The sequence below is a fragment of the Dama dama genome, chromosome 27 (assembly GCF_033118175.1).
Source record: "Dama dama isolate Ldn47 chromosome 27, ASM3311817v1, whole genome shotgun sequence".
Taxonomy (NCBI): domain Eukaryota; kingdom Metazoa; phylum Chordata; class Mammalia; order Artiodactyla; family Cervidae; genus Dama; species Dama dama.
The window spans coordinates 59,951,860-59,973,150 of NC_083707.1; the positions used below are offsets into that span (position 1 = coordinate 59,951,860).

At 44.7% G+C, this 21,291-nt stretch overlaps 1 protein-coding gene across 6 annotated transcripts in view; it reads right to left on the bottom strand.

Moving 5' to 3' along the window:
- RNF152 (ring finger protein 152) overlaps positions 1–21,291 on the bottom strand; it is a 76,898-nt gene that overhangs the window by 15,581 nt on the left and 40,026 nt on the right. The window contains exon 2 of one of the 6 annotated variants that reach the window (XM_061130878.1): positions 20,627–20,758. The exons of 4 other annotated variants lie outside the window; for them this stretch is intronic. The gene's annotated coding sequence lies outside the window, so the exon portion shown is untranslated. Of the gene's footprint in view, positions 1–20,626; positions 21,189–21,291 lie in introns of those variants that run through there. One more of the 6 variants, XM_061130881.1, reaches the window with a different exon arrangement.

The following is a 21,291-nucleotide window of genomic DNA, read 5'->3' on the forward strand; positions in this document are numbered from 1 at the left end:
AAGATGCCATCAGATAGACAGGTAGAGAAGAGGGTAAAAGATCAATCACTTCAACTCATAGAATCCTGAGTAGTGCTGAAGGATCTGAGAACCCAAGTCAAGGGGAAGGGTCGACACAGCAGTAAAAGGGAGGCTCTTCTTCAGGTGACCATACAAATTCAGCTGATCATGCACAGGGCTTAGACAGAACTGCTAAGCAAAGAGCTATCATTGCCTGTTAGAGGACATTAGAGCCCAAGTAACCGAAGCTGGCCCACTATTCTTTTGACTCCAGACACTGGAGAGCAAGAGTCAGAGAAAAGGACACAGAAATATTCTTTATTTGATTAAGCATCCCATCTGACCCATGTCAGCATTATCTCAGATAGCAAAGGTGGCTCTGAACTCACAAGTCTCAAGAGATGCCGGAGTTTAAGGTGGTATTGCAAGGTGAAATCTAAAGACAGCCCAGTGCCAAGGAAGCACATTAAGTCACCTTTGAGGCGAATGGCTTGAGGGCCAAGACTGTGCGTTAAGGATTGAGGGGCTGTCAGAAGGGCAAGCGCCCCGGAAAGCAGAGGCCTCTCTCTGTCAGGGGCCCCCACCGGCCCCCTACTCTTCACCTGCAGGGGACAGAGAGCCTCCGAAGGCCGGTGTAAATATCTGCATTTTCACAAAATGAATCACACACGCGCATCCCACGCCTGTTTCTTACCCAACCACAAATTCCAGCACAAACTGAAACCTTTAGGGAATTCATTTTTTTAATGTTTTCCCATTATACTTCATTTACGTCAGGGCCCACAACCTTCCTCTGTGGGGCAGATGAAGCGTCTTTTAGGCTTTTGGGTTCATGCAGGCTTTTTTGCAAATATTCAGCTCTGCCATCAAAGTGTCAAAACAGTCAGATCGAATGTCAAAGAGCAGCTGAGGCTGCGTTAAATAAGACTCCCTTTACAGAAACAGGCCACAGATGGGACCCGGCCGACAGGACGTCATCTGCTGACCTCAGGTCCACATTGTTTCTCATCAGCTCTGCCCTTAATCCCTGAAATTCAGTATATTACTCCGGAGACACCCATCCTCAAATCAGCTTATTGCTCTAACATGAGCTATCTTACCTGAGTTTTCTGTCAAGCCACAGAATGCAAAATATTTCCATAATTATTTGAGGAAGACATTAAGGGAGTATCAGCTTTACAACTACATTGTCCTTTTAAATGACCATTCCCAGACAATAGGAGGAAAGAGAGCTGAGCAAAGAACATTGACAATGGCCAACATCTGCTAGTCCCACCAACAGCAAATATTTACTAACACCATTGGTGAGAACTTACAGTTAGGGCTCCAAAGTTTCTTCACACTGAAATATATGGTTCTACTGCTTCAACAAATAAGCAATGGCTCTAGAATTCCTTTTGACAACTCCAGATTAAAGGCAAGCCTTCATCTGATGGAACTTCACAAAGACACCATGATAATGCCTCCTGATGTTCTGAACTTTGGATACAATTCTTGTTTTTCATCTGCATCGTCCTGCAGTAGCTCAACAAATTTAGATTTGGTCAGGTGAATCTCAGCCCTATACAGAAGTATCTTCTGATGGTTCAACTTTGGGATACATTTCCCAAACACATGGGCATCCCTTCAAAGTGCGACAGAACACGTGTGATTTACAATGAGAGCGCCATCCAGCTGAGGCCTCTGAAGGCTGGAAGGAGATACAGGGCCAGAAAGTCTTAGCTCAATGTTTTTAAAACCACCTAATTGTTAAGACTCTCTTATTTTCACACATGAAAAAAATTAATAGATATATTTCTTTTTTAATTAATTTTTATTGAAGTATAATTGCTTTCCAGGCTTTCCAGGTAGCTTAGTGGTAAAGAATGTGCCTGCACTGCAGGAGATGCAGGAGACAGATTCAATCGCTGGGTGGGGAAGATCCCCTGGAGAAAGAAAAGGCAACCCACTCCAGTGTTCTTGCCCAGAAAATCCCATGAACAGAGGAGCCTGGTGGGCTACAGTCTATGAGGTCGCTAAGAGTTGGAGGTGACTTAGTGGCTGACACATGCACACAGTTGCTTTACAATGTCATGTTCGCTTCTGCTGCACAGAAAAGGGAACCAGTCATATGTATACACGTGTGCTATGTCGTTTCAGCCATGTCCGGCTCTTTGTGACCCCTGGACTGTGGCCCGCCAGGCTCCTCCGTCCGTGGGATTCTCCAGGCCAGAATACTGGAGTGGGTTGCCATGCCCTCCTCCAGGGCATCTTCTCCACCCAGGGATCGAATCCGCAGCTCCTGCGAATTGCAGGCAGATTCTTTACCACTGAGCCACGGGAAGCCCCATATGTATACATATACCCCCTCTTTTTTGAATTCCTTTATTTCTTAAGAGTTCTTCGAGTTACCTGGAGAACATTCTATATTAAACATTTGAAAAAAGGATGGCATGTTAAAAACCTGGTGGGTTTTACGGCCATCACTTTAAATAAGTCTATTCAAAAACCATTCACGAGATTATTTTCTTTGAGCAGGGAGTGTTTATTGCTTCAGTCTCCCTACCTACCCTCAATATCGATGATTCATCGCACGAATTAAGCCTCAAACTGAAGTTTCAAAGAATTCCTCAAGGCATCAGTACTAAAACTAAGCGCCCCAGGGAGGCAGCTGTCAGTCTGTTCATTACCTCTGCTTTTTCTTACTTCCAGCTGCAGTAACTCAATGAGCGTTGATTTTCCATTTAGGCAAGGTAAGAAAAAAAGAAAAACGTACAAACCCCTAAACTAGATATTGAACGGTGCTGCAACCAAAGGCTATCAATCATTAATTCATCTTTCCAAACCAAACAATAAATCCAAAAGATTTTTCCTCTTGCTTTCCGATATTTTTAAGTCACTTTGAGGTAAAACTTATCAATGATAAAATGCACATGTTTTAAGAGTACAGTTCAATGAGTTCTGACCAGTGAGAGGGTGTGAAACCACTGTGCCAATCAAGCTATTTCCACCACCCAACAGCCTGTGAGCCTCACCCAGCCTGCCCTTCCTACACCCACCCCGACCCCCAGCCCCTAAAGTCACCGCTCTGCTTTCTATCTTTGAATTTGTTTGTGTATTTAAAACCCTACCTGTGGATTTTTACTTAGGGGAAAGTAGCAATATTCTGAGGGTATTTCAGATTGTCCCAGGACCATGATTTCTGAAAATAAGGTGTTTATTCAACTTCACAGAGAAAACCCTAGAGTGACAAGCACTACTATAAATGCATGCATTCAAACATTATTGAGTAAGAGGCACTGCTCTCCGTTTGAGGGGTGAAAAGAGAAAAACACGGGGCCAATCCTTGCAAAGAAGCCACCTACACACCTACACACCTCCTAGCTACAGGACCGCGTGACCTGGGCTTAAGGCGGGCCGGACAGAGGATCGGGTAGACACGGAGAAGGAGCCCCTCTCCCTCTGGGGAGGTCAGGAGAGGTGTCTGCAGGAAAAGACAGCATCTTGACTCCAGGCTGAGGACTCAGCTTAGGCAAGAGGCAGTTCCACGTGGGGCAGATGGGGGTGGTGAGGAACGGGGCCAGCGCCTGGGTGCCCCTGTAAGAGGGGACGGGGACAGCGCCCAGCCCACCGTCCAGACTGATCTCCGCCAGCACCCGGGAAGCTCTCGGTGCCGGCACCCACCCCGGCTCCGAGCTCAGCGGAGAAGCGGATGACGAAACTGGGGGTTAAGACACGACCTCGGCTAAAGCAAGCCAGGAGGAAACAGCTGGGCCCCGAGCGAGGCCACTTCCCCTCCAGCCCGCTCTGGTCCTAACGACCGAGCACCTGTCCGCTCGGGGAGGCGCGAGGTCGCCAGGCGGCCAGGCGCAGCGAGCGGCGACACAGGCCCCACGGAGGCGGGGCTGAGACGGGGAGCGGACGGGGCGGACCGAGCCGGACGGGCAGGGGCTGCGGGCCACGCGGCGAGTCCTCAGAGGGGGCGCTGACGGAGGCCAGGGCCCCGGGAGCTCTTTAGGAAGAGGTGGAATCCCAAGGAGTGGGACAGGGGCCCCTCCTTCCTCCTACACAGAGCCTGGATTTCATCTGGGAAGTGACGGGGCTTGGGAAGACTTCATAGGAGAGTTGTTAGCCAGTCGCTCAGTTGTGTCCGACTCTTTGTGACCCCATGGACTGCAGCACGCCAGGCCTCCCTGTCCATCACCAACTCCCGGAGCCTACTCAAACTCACGTCCATTGAGTCGGTGATGCCATCCGACCATCTCATCCTATGTCATCCCCTTCTCCTCCTGCCCGCAATCTTTCCCAGCATCAGGGTCTTTTCCAATGAGTCGGTTCTTCCCATCAGGTGGCCAAAGTATTGGAGCTTCAGGGAGAGAGGTTTCCCAACCATAACTGCATTATCATTATTATGCTGAACTATTTGAAAGAATATAGCATGAAGTACATTCATAATACTGAACTATTTGAAAGAATATAGCATGAAGTACATTCATACAGTACATTCATGTACTGAAGTACATTCATAATAGAGGTGATTCATCTCCATGATCTATTTCCAGAACTTGTCCATTATCCCAAACAGAAACCCTATAGCCATTAAATAGGAACTCCCTACCTTCCCCTTCCCCACACGCCTGGTTGCCTCTCTTCTGCATTTTGTTCCAAGGAACCAGCTATCTAGGTAGGACCTCATGTAAGGGGAATCCCATAATACTTGTCTTTTGGGTCTGGTCTATTTCACTAAGCATGTGTTCAAGGTCCCTCCATGCTAAATGAAAGCAAGTTTCAGAATGTGTCCTTTTTTATGGCTGAGTAAGATTCCACTGTGTATTATTTTTTAAAGCTTCCCCAGGAGTGGGGATGAGTTGGCAGGAGTTTAGCTGAAAGAGAAGGATGGGCAAGGCTGGAGTGAAAACTGTGAGGATGGAAGAAAAGGGAAGCGCGAATGAAGAGGGCTTGGAGACAGGATAGCAGCACAGTGCGAGAGGAGAGCAAGGGAGAGAGGGGAGGAAGGACGAGCAAAAGACGCCCAGTTTCCGGTTCAGGCCAGTGAACGGAGGTGGCAACTTTGAGGAGCGTGGCTCTGCTGAGATGCAGTGGGCGGGGTGGGGTTGGGGGGGTGGGGGGTGGGTCTGGAGGTCACAGAGATGGCCAGTACTCTCTACATTTTGAAACTGTCTAAGCACTGGAGACCTGACTTCCATGGGACGCTTAGACAACTATTGGGAAACTAGCTTTACCACATACTGTTATTTATATGAAGTTATATTTCACCAAGTCAATTATTAGACAACAAAGAAATAGGTATTTTCATTAATAGGCCCTCTAGAAAAAAATGGAGGCAAGGGAGGAGCACAGTGAATCACAAATGTTTAAGTTTATAGAGATGAAACCTTAACAGTATCCCCATTCTTTTCACCTTTGAGAAGCTACAGTCAAATACCCGTAAGGGGGTGTGGGGGCCAAAATGATCACTAGGTCATCACAATTGTCAAATAAGGACTGTCTCTGGGCCCACAGCCATTCCTTGCCTTGTAAATTCCCTTCTCACTCAACACCAGGCTGTGATTATAAAACCGACGCAGGCAAATGCTGGATTCAGCTCCTCTCCCTTTCTTATTTATTTATCAGAGCTCCTTGCTCCTCTGTAAGCAGACACGTCTTTAGATGGTACAACCTTAGATGGTGGGCACTTCTTTATAAATGACACAGCATTAAAGGGCACACTGACTCTCACATATTCTCGTTTTATCTCAACTAAAACAATTCAACTTTCCAAAGAGGGGCAAACTGAAATGTGAGGTAATGAATGATCCAAACCTTTATATCCAAGACCGTGAACAAAGCATTTAAGCTTGCTGGGAGGAAAAAAATTTGGCAATTTAGGACACGGTGTTCACCCCCTACTCTCACCAAGTACCTTCAAAGCAAAAAACACTGTAAAAATACAATCTCTGTGTCAGATAAAAGCAATAGCTCATTTTATTTTAAAACTTGACATGTAAATGACTTCTGTAATTAACTAAAATTCTTGTTAAATATTAAAGCTTATAGGTCTCCTCATCAAATAAGGAACAAATTACTTCCAAAACCTTTTTGAAAATTATGTAAGCTTTTTAGAATATAAATACATATTCTAAATATACCATGTATGTGTGGCAATATATATGTGTCATGATCTGTTAGGATATTTATATATATATAGGTCACATAAGATCCAATCCATTTTGTGGAAACTAACAGAGAGAGACAATTCTTAAGTCAAACTGGTTCTGTTACAGAATTATTGCAATTTTTCTCCATCACATCAAATACATTCAATTCTAGGGGAAGTAAAATATTTAAGCCAGATTTTTAAACAACTGATAGTCACAACATCTGAGTTAATCAATAATGGCCAACACTTAAAAACAATTTCTACCAATGCCTTTTGCAATATCCTTTTCATATTTTTTTTTGGTTGGAATAAAGTCATCTTAGAGTATTTTGGATTTGAGTAAGCAGGGAAGTTGGTATTGTTAGTCACAATATGTGGATTTTTTTTGTGTTAAGTACATATGTAAAGACATAATACTTAACTAAAACTACTTAAAACATAAAAGTATGTATCTTTATACTACAGAATACTTATTTTTCAAAGCTAGCCTCCCTATTGGCTCAGATGGTAAAAAATCTGCCTGCAATGCAGGAGACCTGGGTTTGATCCCTGGGTCGGGAAGATTGCTAGAGAAGGGCATGGCAACTTCCTCCAGTATTCTTCCCTGGAGAATCCCATGGACAGAGGAGGCTGGTGGGCTACATCCATGGGGTCACAAAGAGTCGGACATGATTGAGTGACTAACACTTTCACTTTTCACACATGTATAGACATATTACCTAACCAAAACTATTTAAAACATAAAACTATGTACCTTTATAGGACAGAATACTTATTTTCCAAAGCTAGCAGCTCAGTTAAATAAAGCAATTGATAAGTCTTATTTGGTGAAAACCACTAGCCCAATTCACTAAGGCAAATATTACATTAACCAAATAGTCGTGGACTCATACTACTCTGTTACCTCAAGTCCATTTAGTACACCAATAACTTACTGAACTCTAGTTTCATTTAAGAAAAAAATTCTCTATAACTTATCTTTCTTATAAGATTCATAAAATGTACCTAAAAACAGGAAGCTAATATTTTTAACATTACCCAAACTCTATCTTTGAGTTTCAAACAGTCCGATTTAATAAGCATTCATTTATTAAGTAGAAAGCAAATTAAAATAGAGTCTCTCAGGCCAGAAAATAAAACTGATAGGATTTTAGAAGCGACTCTCGATGGAGCCGACCTATGTTAGGTCCTGCCTGGTTTTCAAGCATGTTTTCATCCACCAAGTGGTAATTTTCTATGCTTCACATTGCTGAGTTTTTGTCAGTCTGATCTTGTTTTACAAATACCTTTAATAACACAGTAAATCTATATCTGCTTAATTCAAGCTATTCTTTCAAAGCAGAAGAAATGGTTAAGCATATTTCAAATCTTTATAACAGTTATACAATGGCAGCCAGCTTCCATCTCCTCCTGGTTCTATGCTTCTTCTACTAAACTCAATGACTTTTACCAACAGAGAAAATAGCTGTTTCCTTGCTTTATGCATATTATGACATTTTTCATAGAGACATAATAATAATAGGAATAAAACAACAAATACAGATTTGAATGAAAGCGGACATCTCACTAGCCATTAGCTGATGTAGGTCATGGGAATCAGATTACATTGGTTTATTGAGACAGCCAGTCTATTTCGGAAAATAATTCTCTAATGCTCTCAAAACACTGAGTAAGTTAAAAGAAGGTCAGATGTAACCTACGTTAAAAGGAGGGAAGAGGGAGCAAAGCCTTAAGGAAATTCAAATGTAAGGTGATTCACAGGGACCCACCGCTATAGCTGCAGACTCAATCCAACTTCCACCAGAACTCCTGTCCTTCACCTGGTCGCTTGAACTGTTGCAATTGCTCGTTTTCCAGGCTAGTGGAGTATCTGAGACTACAGAACCAGACTCACACACAACACGATTTCCTGAGGAAGCCATCCACAGCTGACACCACTGAACACAAGCGCTGTCTGTGAGTCTAGCCCGTTTGTTTTTCTTTAGCTGATGGGCTCTCAGGGCCAAAAGGACTATGCATTTTTTAAATGCCATCTATCCCCGAAGCTGGATTATAATAAGCAGATAAAGAGACAGGAACATTGTGAAAACAATTCGAAGAGATTTTTCTTTCTGCCCATCAATCCAGAATGGGGCAATACATCATCCAGGTGACCCTTTCCAATCATGGCTACTTTCAAAATCTGATTGCCATCTGCATTACAAAAAAAAAAAAAAAATTTACTTTATCCACAAGATAAAGTATCAAGTACACTGGAACACCAACTCCTTTTATCTTGAGTGTGGTTAGCAAAAACGCTCATGCAAAACTGCTGGGTTCCACAAATCAGCAAGTCATCATTCGTGTGATCAGCCATCCAATGATTTATTTAACACCCACTATGCACCAGGCACTGGGGCAGATGATGCGGCCTGTGGGTACGTATCCAATCTTCTTTCTGTCGTGCCTGGCTTGAAGCCCACACTCCAGCCACTCGGAGGCACTTGCGTTTCCCTAAAAGCTAACTCCTCTCTCACTGCTGAGCTTTTGGACACACATCATTATGCCAGCTTGGGGTGCTGTCCTCCCCCTTTCAGTAGGGCAACACTCAGCCCAAACGCCCACCACCAACTCCAAGAAGCCTCCCCTCATCTTTCCACCTGGGTTAGATGCTCCTGCTGCATTCCCTAAGGAGCCCTTTTTATAATGATCATATTTCATTTACTTGTGTCTGCCCCACTGGAAAGGGAGCTCCTCAAGGGCAAGAGTCTACACACACCCCGTATTTGGCCAGCTGAGGGGTTCAACGGCCTCTCCTGTACCTGCCTCTTCTCCAACCGGAATGAACAACCTAAGGACAGGACCTGATCTTGTATCCTTTCCTTAGTATCCTTTCCCTAGAATGGCTGACATTCAGTGGGTGCTCAATAAATGCTTGTAGAATGAATGAAACCTAATTGAAATCAGGTCATTTTTGAAAAATTAAAGCTACATCGTCACCAGTATGTGTAGGCAGTTCAGAAATCATGACCATGACTGGATTCACAGATTAACAAGATGCTTGTTAATCACCACTCTTCCCAGAATGGTGAGAATGGTGAGCTCATTGAAGAAGAGAGTTACTATGTTGGTAACTAAACTTAGATGTTAAACTTGTACTTCAACAAAATAATTTAAATCTATGCCTCATAATGTCCACTGGAGGCTGAACAAATGAATTTCTGGGTTATGTGGTTCTGCAAAAGCTCCCTGGGTGATTGTGTCATCAACGAAGGGCTGAGAGCCACTGAAAATTCCTTACTCTCACTGAAAAAGGGCTCTGATAATCCACCCCCAAACAGGCACTCTTTAACACTGCTCTTGAGACAACAAATCAGTAGGAGGGGAGTGTGTCATTATCTATAAAGCTATTTATGACCTTACCCTCAACCCAGTATTTCCACTTTTAAATATTCACTCTGAAAATACACCTCGAAAATACAAAATAACATGTCCAACTGGTAATTCATTCATTTCATCATTACCTGCAACACCAATATGCTGGGGGGAAGTCATCTAAATTCCCATTCATGGGAACTAATTGGTGTCTGTTCCCCAGTGAGTACCACGTGGCCATACAGAAGGGGAAAGACGCTATGAACTGCTTTGGATGAAGTGAAAAGAAAGCAAGGTGAAAGATTAAGAAGGAGAGTAAAAATATATTTTTTACTGCTTATTTACTTGCTTATTTCTACACAAATAAACAAAAGAATAAATTCATTACCGTAAATGGTCGTCAGCAGGCAGACATGAAGTGGAGAGGAAGCATGCGGGGCTGCAGCCTCTCAGTGTATCTTTTGAACAGGTGTGACTCTGAGGTCATGTAAACATTTTACACATCCCTCAAAATAATTAAATCAAAGAAGATGGGGGGTAAAAGCCGACCCCAAAATTAAATATAAACAGAAACAAGGGAACTGGTCTCAGATGGACAGCACAGCTACATTCAATAACCACTGAACATAAACACTTGGCACACTCTCAGTGGGGTACATTGTTTACTAGTAATAATAGTAATGATGATGATGATACCTGCCAAGCAATTCTGAACTTTACTTAATTGGTTTGTTGTTGGTATTGGTGCCAGTGTAGCAGTAATTCTGAAACTACTGCGTACATACTACATGCTAAAGCAAATAAGCAATTATATTGATGTTGTTAGGAAAGAAGGTTTTCACATGTGGGAAAAGGGGATATAAAAAAATACTGAAACCAGGGCAGGTAAAAAGCAATCAGTCGTGCAGAATATAAACTGGAACCACAGGCATACAATCACAATTTAAAATAGTATATATGTATTTCTAAGTTTTGTCCACTGTAAAAGTCTAGAAACAACGAAAGTCCAGTAACAATGAGCATGCTTCAATCCTAGATCTTGGTTTCTAAATACTATTTCTCACTAAAAAGAACCTGAAATCCTCGGGAAATGGCTGATTTCAGGCCCAGGGCAGAGAAAATACAAAGTGAGAGCCAGGATCATCCCACGGTGCCATCAAGTAAGAGTGATGGGGTGTGTCAGAAACCACAAGGGTTAGCCTGAAGTGCTTAAACTGCCGCAAACATGGCAACATACGAACATGGGAAAGAACGACCATCGGAATGTTGGTGTCTCCCTGAAACTGAAGCTCTAAACCCAAGGTGATGGTGCTTGAAGGTGGGGTCGCTGGCGGTAATTAGGTTTAAATGAGGTTGCAAGGGTGGAGCCCTCAAGATGGGATCAGTCCTTTCTAAGAAGAGGAAGATGCTAGAGCGTTCTCTCCACCAAGTGAGGACAGTGAGAAAGCAGACGTCAGCGAATCAGGAAGAGAGCGCTAGCCAGGAACTGAACCTGTCCAGCCCTTGACCTTGACTTTCCCTGCCTCCATACTGTGAGAAATAAGTATTTGCTGTTCAGGCCACCCAGTCTATGGTATTCTGTTTACAGCAATCCAAGATGACTAAGACAAAGTAACATTTTATAAGACACTGAATTATAAAAATGATCTGTGACTCCACAGTGATACTCAAATGGGAAAAAAAAAAAATACAGAAAGAGAAGGGGAAAGAAAGAAAGGAGCTAGGGAGGAAGACTCTTGTTTTATAACTGACAAGTGCTAGCTTATAGGTTAAAAATACCATCGATTAAACCTAGAGAACACCATTTTCCCATCTCCAACACAGTGACTGATTTAGGCAAAGTCCATCAACAGATACTAAAAATCACTGGGTGAAAGGTTGTTGAAAGACAGGATATTTACTTGGCTCAAAGAATCAGCACATGGATTGCTTATTAAATGGTAAAAAGTCATCCTTACAATGCACAGATTGGGCAGACAGCACCTTTAACCAAAGATCTAATTCAGCACACGTGTCACGGTCCTTCAGTGGTGACGCAGTGGAATATCGTTAATATCAAATTGTCATGTCCATTAAGTCGGTGATGCCATCCAACCATCTCATCCTCTGTCGCCCCCTTCTCCTCCTGCCTTCAATCTTTCCCAGCATCAGGGTCTTGATGGACAGGGAGGCCTGGCGTGCTGCAGTCCAAGGGGTCAGTCGCAAAGAGTCAGACACGACTGCGCGACTGAACTGAACTGAACCAAAATGTCATCTTGAATTTCACCATGAGGGTGCAAGACATGTAGGGCTGGTATGGGCTCCTCAGAACTTTCAATGCCATGGAAAGGCAAAAAAAAAGGGTGGGGGCAAGGAGACCGTTCTGTAACCGATTACAAGAGACTAAGAAGATGTGGTAATGAAATACGATGTCTGCACCTTGATGTGATCCAGGACTGAGGCAGTGGGGAATGCTATGGTGATAAAGGATATTGTTGAATATGGACTGTATATTTAATGACACTACCAAATTAATGGAGAATTTCTTGAGTGTGGTTGATTGTGATTTTGCAGGAGAATGTGCTTGTTCTCAGGAGATACATGCCGGGTTGAAGTGTCACAATGCTGCAAACGCCGTGAAACGTTAAACTCATCCCATTCCACCTGTTTAGTTAGTCGTTTTATTTCTAAGATTATAGGCGAGAGAAAGCCTCAATAGAGCTCAGCAAGTCTCTCACACTCATAGAAAAGCTGCTAATCGCCCTTCAGAAATTAGCACGGTGACCCACAAAAATAAACCTCCTTGACTGAACTCTGTCATCCCCCGCCCCACCCGCCAAGACCTTAGACCGCGGCTGTGTGTGGAGAGCCTTCAAAGAGGGGATTCGGGGAAAACGAGGCCATGAGGGTGGCCCCAATCCAACGTGACGATGTCCTTATAAGACAGGGGAACTGGCAACGGGCAGGTATTTTGAATACCACGTGAAAACACAGGGGAAAGACGGTCATTCAAGCCAAGGAGAGAATCCTCTGAAGCAACCCCCCCGCCGTGGACACCTGGACTTGGACTTCTGGCCTCCCAAACTGTGAGAAAATAAATTTCGGTTGTTCAGGCCACCCAAACCTGCACTTCTTACTGCGGCAGCTGAAGCAAACTCACACACCAAACTTGGGGCTTGTCTTGATTAAACTCCTCTTTTGCCAGGCAAAGGGTCTAGAGCAGCTCCTAGCTCACAGCGCCCAAATGCACTCTTTTCCCCAAGACTCCTCAGGGCTGGCCCGCAAGGTCCTTCATCCAGCCCCATTAATCACATCTCCCACAGCCCCCAGGCTCCGGAACGCCCTCCAACTCCTGGTTGGCGCCTCTGTGCCTCTCTCTGAAGAAACACACACGCTGCTCCTCCTGCCTTGAAGGTTTCTCTTCACAAGCCCTTACAAAATCAGAGGCTTCTCCTCCTCAGTCCCTCAGCTCTTTGTCAGCCCCTAGTAAGTTCCTTCCCATGAAGCATTAAAACTACATGTTCACTCACAATTCTTCTCCAAACTCTGGGGCCTCGAGAGCAGCAGGTGAACGTTCTTTATGTGTAAACCACAGCATTCAAGCACACGCTAGGCATCCATATCTTCAGCGAATTAAGGTAACATGAAATACAAGCAACCCTAGACTGTCAATTTGAGCCTCTGGCTTTTTCCTTACTCGGCATGTTCAAGCGACCGAAGCGGCAATCACGAAAAGGACTCTAAAGATCAGCCCCCTAACCAAAGGCAGAGGAGTGATACTTAATTCCCCCCGTTGCAGCCTGTACTTGGAGACAGCCAGATTTTCATGAGCGTTAACAGAAATGAACCTCAGAGAACTGAGATTAAATGGAACGTACCTCAGTGTGAGTTTAAATCAACCTCTCTTTCCAGAATAAACTGCAGAATAATCCGTCTGAAGTGCCCGGCAAACCACTCCTCCTGTCCAACCTGGCCACAGAGCACCCACGCACAGCCAGAGAGCGCCCCCGACAGCTTTAACACCCACGGCAAGGACGAGCTGGCAGAGCCACCACCGATGGGGACGGCCCTGGAGGGGGCCGTGAGGGACACATGTAGACCGATGCCCAGATTCTGCTCAAAGCCCCACCCGAGGCCCCTGCTTCCACTCCACACCCAGACCCATCTGAGCCTTAACCCACCCTTTGCTCGTGACTCAGCGCCTCGCCTCCCAACGACTCCCTCCTGGAAGACACGTGCAGTGTTAGAGCCTTTCATAGGTCGATGCTCCTTTATCCTCCACTGACAAGTTTTCCCATTTACTCCATTGTTCTTGTCCCCACTGGAATATGCTTTTCTGATAAAGACAACACAAGCTGCCAATTCATCCCCAACCTCTTCACCCATCTGCAATCCAAGCTGACCTTTGTCGTCTTACACAACTTCAATAAACAATGATTATCCACCTTGTTGCAGAATACCAAATAACTTCCCCCTCCCCTGAATCACTTGAAAGTTTCAGACCGGAGGTCCCATTACCCTCGTGTACTCATCAACGCATTTCCTAATTCACTGCAGTAGGACCATTAACATCAGGAAATTAACACTGATATACTGCCACAGACCACACCCACATTTAATCAGATGCCCTAATAATACAAAAGGACAGGACCCAGAGTCACAGGCCGTATTTACTTGTCATGTTTCTTTATTCTTCTTCCATCTGGAAGAGTTCTTCAGTCTTCCCTTTCCCTTATAACCTTGACAATCTGAAGATTACCATCAATTATATTTTGCAGCACAGAACAAACAGAAGTCGTGTCCGATTCTTTGCGACCCCAAGGACTGTAGCCCACCAGGCCCCTCTGTCCATGGGATTTCCCAGGCAAGAACACTGGAGTGGGTTGCCATGTCCTTCTCCAGGGAATCTTCCTGACCTAGGGATCGAACCTGTGTCTCTTAGGTCTCCTGCACTGGCAGGCGGGTTCTTTATCACTAGGGCCCACCTGGGAGTTTGTGTGATGTTTTCTCAGGAAGAGATTCAGGGTATACCTTTTTGGTGGAGAGAGGGGAGATATTACAGAAGCAATACTATCATTTTCTCCTTCTATCTTAGCAAGTGACTGTATTATAGTTACTTGATCACTTGTGTCTCCCAGGTTTCTCCAAAGTAAAGTTACTCTTTAATCCCTTCTTCTTTTGTATTTAACAAGTATTTTGTGGAGAGATAGCCTGAAGCTATGTAAATCCTGTTCTTTATCAAGCTTCAACTCGCTAATTTTGTTTTTACTTTAACATTTCTTTCCTGAATTAACCATTACAAGATGATTACCAATGATGACTGTTAATTCTACCTTTTATTCTACATTTATTAGTATTATCTATCTTTAATAGAATGTCTTATTTTCCTTATTTATCTTATTCATATTAGTATGGATTCACTGACGTTATATTACTCAATGAATTGTGATCCATTATTGCTATATTTATTTTGATGCTGAAAATGACCCAGGTTTGGCTATTGGGAGCTTCTTCAACCTGCCTGCTATGTCCTTTGGAAATGACCCAGCCATCCTTTGAGCACTTCCTTACTTCCTGGCACAAAACGGTGTTTTAGGTTCATCTTATATTTCCCCTCCCCCAGCCCAGAATCATTTCTCCAAGGAGAAACTAAGAAATTCCAACTAAGAAATTCCTCTTAGTTGCAGAATGGCGTTTAGAAACCAAGACTTGGCTAATAGGTGTGCTCATGACCACTGGATATCTCTGCTCCAGGGCCTGTAAGCAGACACACCTACAAAAAACATGTAACATTAGAGCTCTACTGGAATGTTCAAAGTTTTGCTCCTATGAAGTAGAAAATCCTCAACATCAGTCAAGTCTCCTAGAATCCTGCAGCCTGAACTGGTCTGTCTTTTCTCTGAAACCCACAGTCCTGAGGACCTGAACCTACAAAGTGGAGTCCTGTCCCTCACAGCTCCTCCTCCTCTTCCAAAGCCTCACACTCTGGGGTCTGGAGCCGCCTAGTTCCATCTGATGAGGCAGCCTTGGTCTCGCTCCTAGGCACACACTGTTTGCTTCTAACTTCCTGACTTCACAGGCTAACTTTCAGAGTCCCTGGGTCCCAGGCAGCCCGAGAGCCAGGCTTGCACTGAACACAACTCCATTCCAGCTTCCAGAATCCAGCATCTCAGCCACCTGTTTGCTTCAACCCTCGTTGAAAATCAGCACCAAAAAGTATTCAAATTCTTAATTGTAATCCACCGTAAAGCTACATTAGGGGCTTCCCTGGTGGCTCAGAAGGTAAAGAATCTGCTGCAATGCAGGAGACCCAGGCTTGATCCCTGGGTCAGGAAGACTCCTCTGAAGAAGGGAATGGCTACCCACTTTAGTATTCTTACCTGGAGAACTTCACGGACAGTGGAGCCTGGTGGGCTATAGTCCCTGTGGTAGCAAAGAGTCAGATACGACTGAGCGCCTAACACTTAACCTACATGAATCTCTAATGGATAAAAAAAATTTCAATTGCGAAGCAAAGTATCTTTCTGGTTTGTGAGGGTGATATTTTGGTTCCAAGGTCAGTGCTCATCAGACAGTTCTGAGCTTTTCTTTCTCGACTTCTGACACCCCAGTTTTCTAAATCACTGTTATTCCTCCCTCTACTGATCTGTACAGCTTCTATCCCCGGAAGCACGTGTCTGTCCAGGTAACCTTGAGATGACTTGTAAGCCTCTGGTCCTAATACCTCCTGCAGGAGCCTGATTAAGGGTGAGGAAGACGCACAGACCATGTGAAGCAGCCATTCACAGGAAAGGCGATCAGCAGTCAGCCTCAGTCCATTTTAGATTCCATCTTCTGCCTTCTAGAAATTCCTACAGGGTTCTCTACATGATGGATGTTTAACAACATTGTCAGGCTAACTAGCAGTGATTTCTAGTGGGGATCCATAAAAAGTCACTACGAAGGCCTATAATTTTGGCCCTTAGAGCTTTCATTTTTCCAAGGTGGGAGAGTCAGGTAATAAATATCTTCAGAACCACAATGTGATATGACAATAGCTATTAGGGCTCAAGGAACCAATATCCATGAAATAATCCCTCACCCATTAATAACAGTCACACAATGTCGTAGCCCACAACTGGGCTGTGCCGCAAATCTTACATTCTTTACTGAAGAATAAATAAACAAGGAAGCACCAGCTGGGCCTGACTTTTCTTAGCGTGAAGTAGTAAGATCTTTGTTACTATCACGGCAAACATGAATCCATGAATTCTGAGTCAAGGCCTCCCTTTTCTAGCCTACTGATTCGCAGTTTTGGAGGGTTACAAACGATTTTGAAAAAGTGATGAAGGGTGCAGATCCCTCCATGTCTGAGAAGGTAGAGACGCAGAAAAATACACAGAAGCACACAAACAGAACTGTGTCTATAACTTCACGGAGTCTGATCACCGAAGCCCCAGATAAAGAATGCCCTAGGCCGTTACTTCTCAGAAGTCAATGTGCCAATGAATCACCAAGGCTGCTTTGAGTGCCTATGTTCTAGAACAGAAATGAACGCACTTTTTTCAGTACAGGGAGAGATGGTAAATTCCTTAGGTACTGTGGATCTTACTGTATCTATTGCAACTGTTCAGCTCTGCCACTGTAGCAGAAAGCAGCCATATACAATAAGCAGCCATATTCAACACAGTGCCTGTGTGCTAATAAAACTTAATTTACAGAAACAGAAGTCGGGCTGGATTTGGCCCAAGGGCTACACTGGAAGGTATTACTTCAAAGTCAGAACAAGGACAGTAACAGCAAATCACAAAACTCAACTCAGTTCTGATTTTTTTTAAGGGTTCGCACTTATTTTTACCACAAATGTTGTCGTATTCAGTCTGCTATTTACTTACCCAGCAATTCCCATTACTATATTTCTTCCTACTGAACAATGTGTTATGAACAAGCCATTGTTCCATTTTTCAACCGACACAATAAGGATCAGAATAATTCCACATTATGAACATTTCCTGAAAGACCTTTTGTGGCCCAGTTCTCTGACTCGCAGCGAAGTTCTATTAAGTGACAGCTGACCACACGCACGATGGAAAAGCAGAACACAGTCTCTCGTGTTCCCTGCCGCCCGCTGTTTCTCTGCTGTCATTTCTTTAACAAGCCTGGCAGCTGTCAGACTCAAGCCAAGAGGCATGGGGCTGTGTTTCCCTGGAGACTTGTTTTCATAAAAATTAGGGCCCACAGGAGGCTCCTCTCCGACTGACCCTGCCTTCGTGGCCAAAGTTTAAACGCGTGACTACAGAGTGCCTTCCCAGGCGACCTGGATGGGTGTCCTGAACATCCATCAAGCACAACCACCCGACATGGAAGTGGGTGAGGTGGGTTTTCCCCCCAAGTGTCCTGCATTTTAAAGCTCAGACCTGGCTAGGTGCTGGCTGACTGGCTACGGAAAGGATGGTAGAGTGGCTCACGGGGACTTGTACCAGAGGAACGTGGATAACCATTTCTGAGCGATTGGTAAGGCTATTTTCTTTAAAACTCATGCACACTCCCATAGAAAATCGAGCTCCAGCTAGAAATGACTTAGGTTCCCAGTGTTATTTCTAGACATTTCTATTGGTTTCTCAAGTCAAGCCTCACCAAATTAGATATCAGCTTCCCTTAGGAATGTCGCTGTGGTATAAAAAGCCCTATGTGGAAAAAAAAAAAAAAAAGCCCTATGTGGTAGTCTAGGTGTCTGAAAAGCACAAGACTCTACCGAGCACAGATCAGGTTATAATTTCACATGAGAGCCAAAGTCAAATTCATAAGCAAATGTCTTTTATAAAATCCCAACTAATTCACAGAGTTATCAGGAACAGAACACTGCAAATAATTAAAATGATCCCCCACCGCCACCCTTCACATGGCAAAGGCCATCCATTGGCACGGCTTGGAGCGATAAACCACACCCACGCTGGTGGGTTCTGCGTACTTGTTTTGCTATTTGGGGTCAGAAGCATGTTTGAGTCTGCTATGTTCACAGCAGAAGATTTTATCTGGAAGGGAAGCTTCCTTCTCTACACTCCCAGCACACACCGTCTACCAAATTACTCATCTCACGTCTACCCAGTAACTCTGGAGGGTGATGAGGAATAAGAGGAATAAAACAACTCCAATAATATTTTTTATTTAAAGGAGTACTGAAAGCATGGGTCTGTGGGTCATACGTGCTTAAAACTTTTACCTCCAAGGAGAGCAGTAAGATGCAGTGAAAATTTTTCTCTCAAGGGAATTTGCAAAATGCATGTTATCCTGGTTTTTAAAGCGCTGATGACTGCTTTAGATATTCACAACGCATTGCAAAAAGGCATTTATTCACCTACTCACCCTAGTGATGAACAATTTATGCAGGGCAAGTAACAAAGGGCTTATTTCATTCATTTTATTCCCTCTATTCCTCCCAGGGGCCAGAAGTGGATCTGAGGGCAGAACGATGCTGGTGACACTGTAGGATTTTTACGCCAGGAGAGAGGCTGGGTTAAGAAGATTTTCTTGTTCATTTACAGGGGTGACAGCTCTGGCCATGCTGTGGAGGAAGGGAAATGCTAGGGATATGAGATAAAACTCGGTGAACAATGAAGTTGGCTCAGAGTGCCAGCTATCTCGCCAAGCCCACACGCCAGCCCCATGCCAGCAGGGCATACAGAGCGTGCCCTTCAAGCCTCCACTCAAACCAGCGGAGCCACCTGGAAGCGTCTGTGCTAGAAAACATCAACCTTTCATCTACTTAGGTGCTGAAATCTGACATTTATAATCAAAAAGTCTTCTTCCCTTACAACAAGTTCTGACAGTTTCTCTAGCATCTCCCCTTACATAGGTAGATACATTTATCCGTACTTGCAGACACTGCCCAGTTTGGGTGACTACCCTCTAAGCACTCACACCCCCCACTCTTCGAGACACTGGCTTCCTACAGCAGAGGCAGAGGCAGCTGGGCTGACAGTCTTCCCAATTAAACCCATCTCCTAATAATCTTTGCATATGGTGAACCTGACCACTGTTGCTGTTTAGTCCCACGAAGAGGGAAAGTGTTAGTCGCTCAGTCCCGTCCGACAGTTTGCAGCCCCACGGGAGTGGGTAGCCATTCCCTTCTCCAAGGGATCTTCCCCACCCAGGAATCGAACTGGGGTCCCCTGAATTGCAGGCAGATTCTTTACCATCTGAGCCACCAGGGTAGCCCACTTAGTCTCGAAAGCCTGCTCAAAAATTTAGCCAATGCACACTTTATAATTCTCAGTCCAACAGTGTTGGCTCTTATTCTTGGCTTTTTCCTAAACCTTTTTAAAAAATCCCCAGAGACTATTTTGAAAAGTGGCGACAACATCATGAACTAAAAATAACCAAAGGTACAAGGGTCAGTTAGTACCAGAGTGGACCACTTTCATCTACCCCTTCTCCCCGCTTCCCACCCACCACGCCCGCACAGTCTCATTTAATCCAGTCTTGGCCCAACCTCAGGCCTTGCTTGGTGCTGTTCCTACTGCAAAGAGCCTTTTCACCATCTCCTTGGCTGGACACCTCTTCGGCCGAGGCTGAGATCGGGTGAAAGGTGGTCCCAGAACACATGCACACTCTCAGAGCACCGCCTTCCCCTGCCCGCCACGCTTCTCCCAAGTCATTCCTTACGCGACGTTTGCTGGAATGGAAGCCCCCTGAGGACCCGTAACATCACCTCATCAGCAGGAAGGCAGACAAAGTGAGGCACCGCCGTCCAGGAGCACCGAACTGTCCAAAGAGAGAACTCAGTTTGGATCGAGCTGGGGCCCCTGGACCTCGGAAATTCACTGTTCAGAACTGGAAACTCAACTTTTTGACTAATCAGTTTCAGGCCTCTTGCAAGTCATTCGCCCTCACTGACTTCAGCTTCCTTGTCTGATAAGCAATAACACCCATGCCTATCTCAGAATGTTGCTCTGAGGAGTAAACGGGTTAGGACGGTGCCCGGTGGGCAGCCTATAACAGCTGCTCGAGAAACACTGGCGCTTTTCCCCAACGCATCGCCTAACTTCACTTTAGGAGCAACGGTGACGTTGCCAACAAGAAAAGAGAACTTTCAGAAATAAATAAAAAGAAAGAAGTGCGTGGGGGGAGGACAAGGAAGACGTAACAGAATAACACTAGAAAGAAAAAACATACCTTAAAGGACAGCAGAAGCTTTAACACACCAGCAAACAGGCTTCGCTAAAAGAGTGCTTTCCATTTGCAGAAGGTCTGCTTTTGTGGCTAGCTTGAACCCCTCTGCTTGATGGTATAACGTGCAGCGTTGCTCTAAAAAGGTTTGGTGTCATTATAGTCAGGCTGGTAAAACAGTGCCAAAAGTCTCTTGGCTCAGAACAAATTCCCACAAGTGTCCTGAATCTGTTAACTACGCAAAGATGGTTTTGCATCAATGGAAAATATAGGCATAGCATATTCTGCCTTGAGGCTTACTTGCAAAATCACTACAGCCACAGTATAAACATTTCTTTTTCCTAAAACATACCTCAGAGGAAGCCAGCCACCAAGGGTGATACAATTTGAAACGAAAAACTGCCATTTAAACATGGACAACAGTCACATCTGAGTTCACCACTGGGGTTTCTCATAGACTTCTCACGGAATGGGATTCTTGCCCCCACCCCCAACTCACCCACAAACCTGCTCTCCCACAACCCTCCCCATCTCAGCTACTGACTCAACTGACTCTGCATCCCCAGAACAACTCCATCCTTCCAGCAGCTCAAGCCAAAACCCTCAGCATCCTCTGGGTCGCCTCTCTGGGACACACCTCATATTCCATCTACCCCCCCTCAGCGTCATCT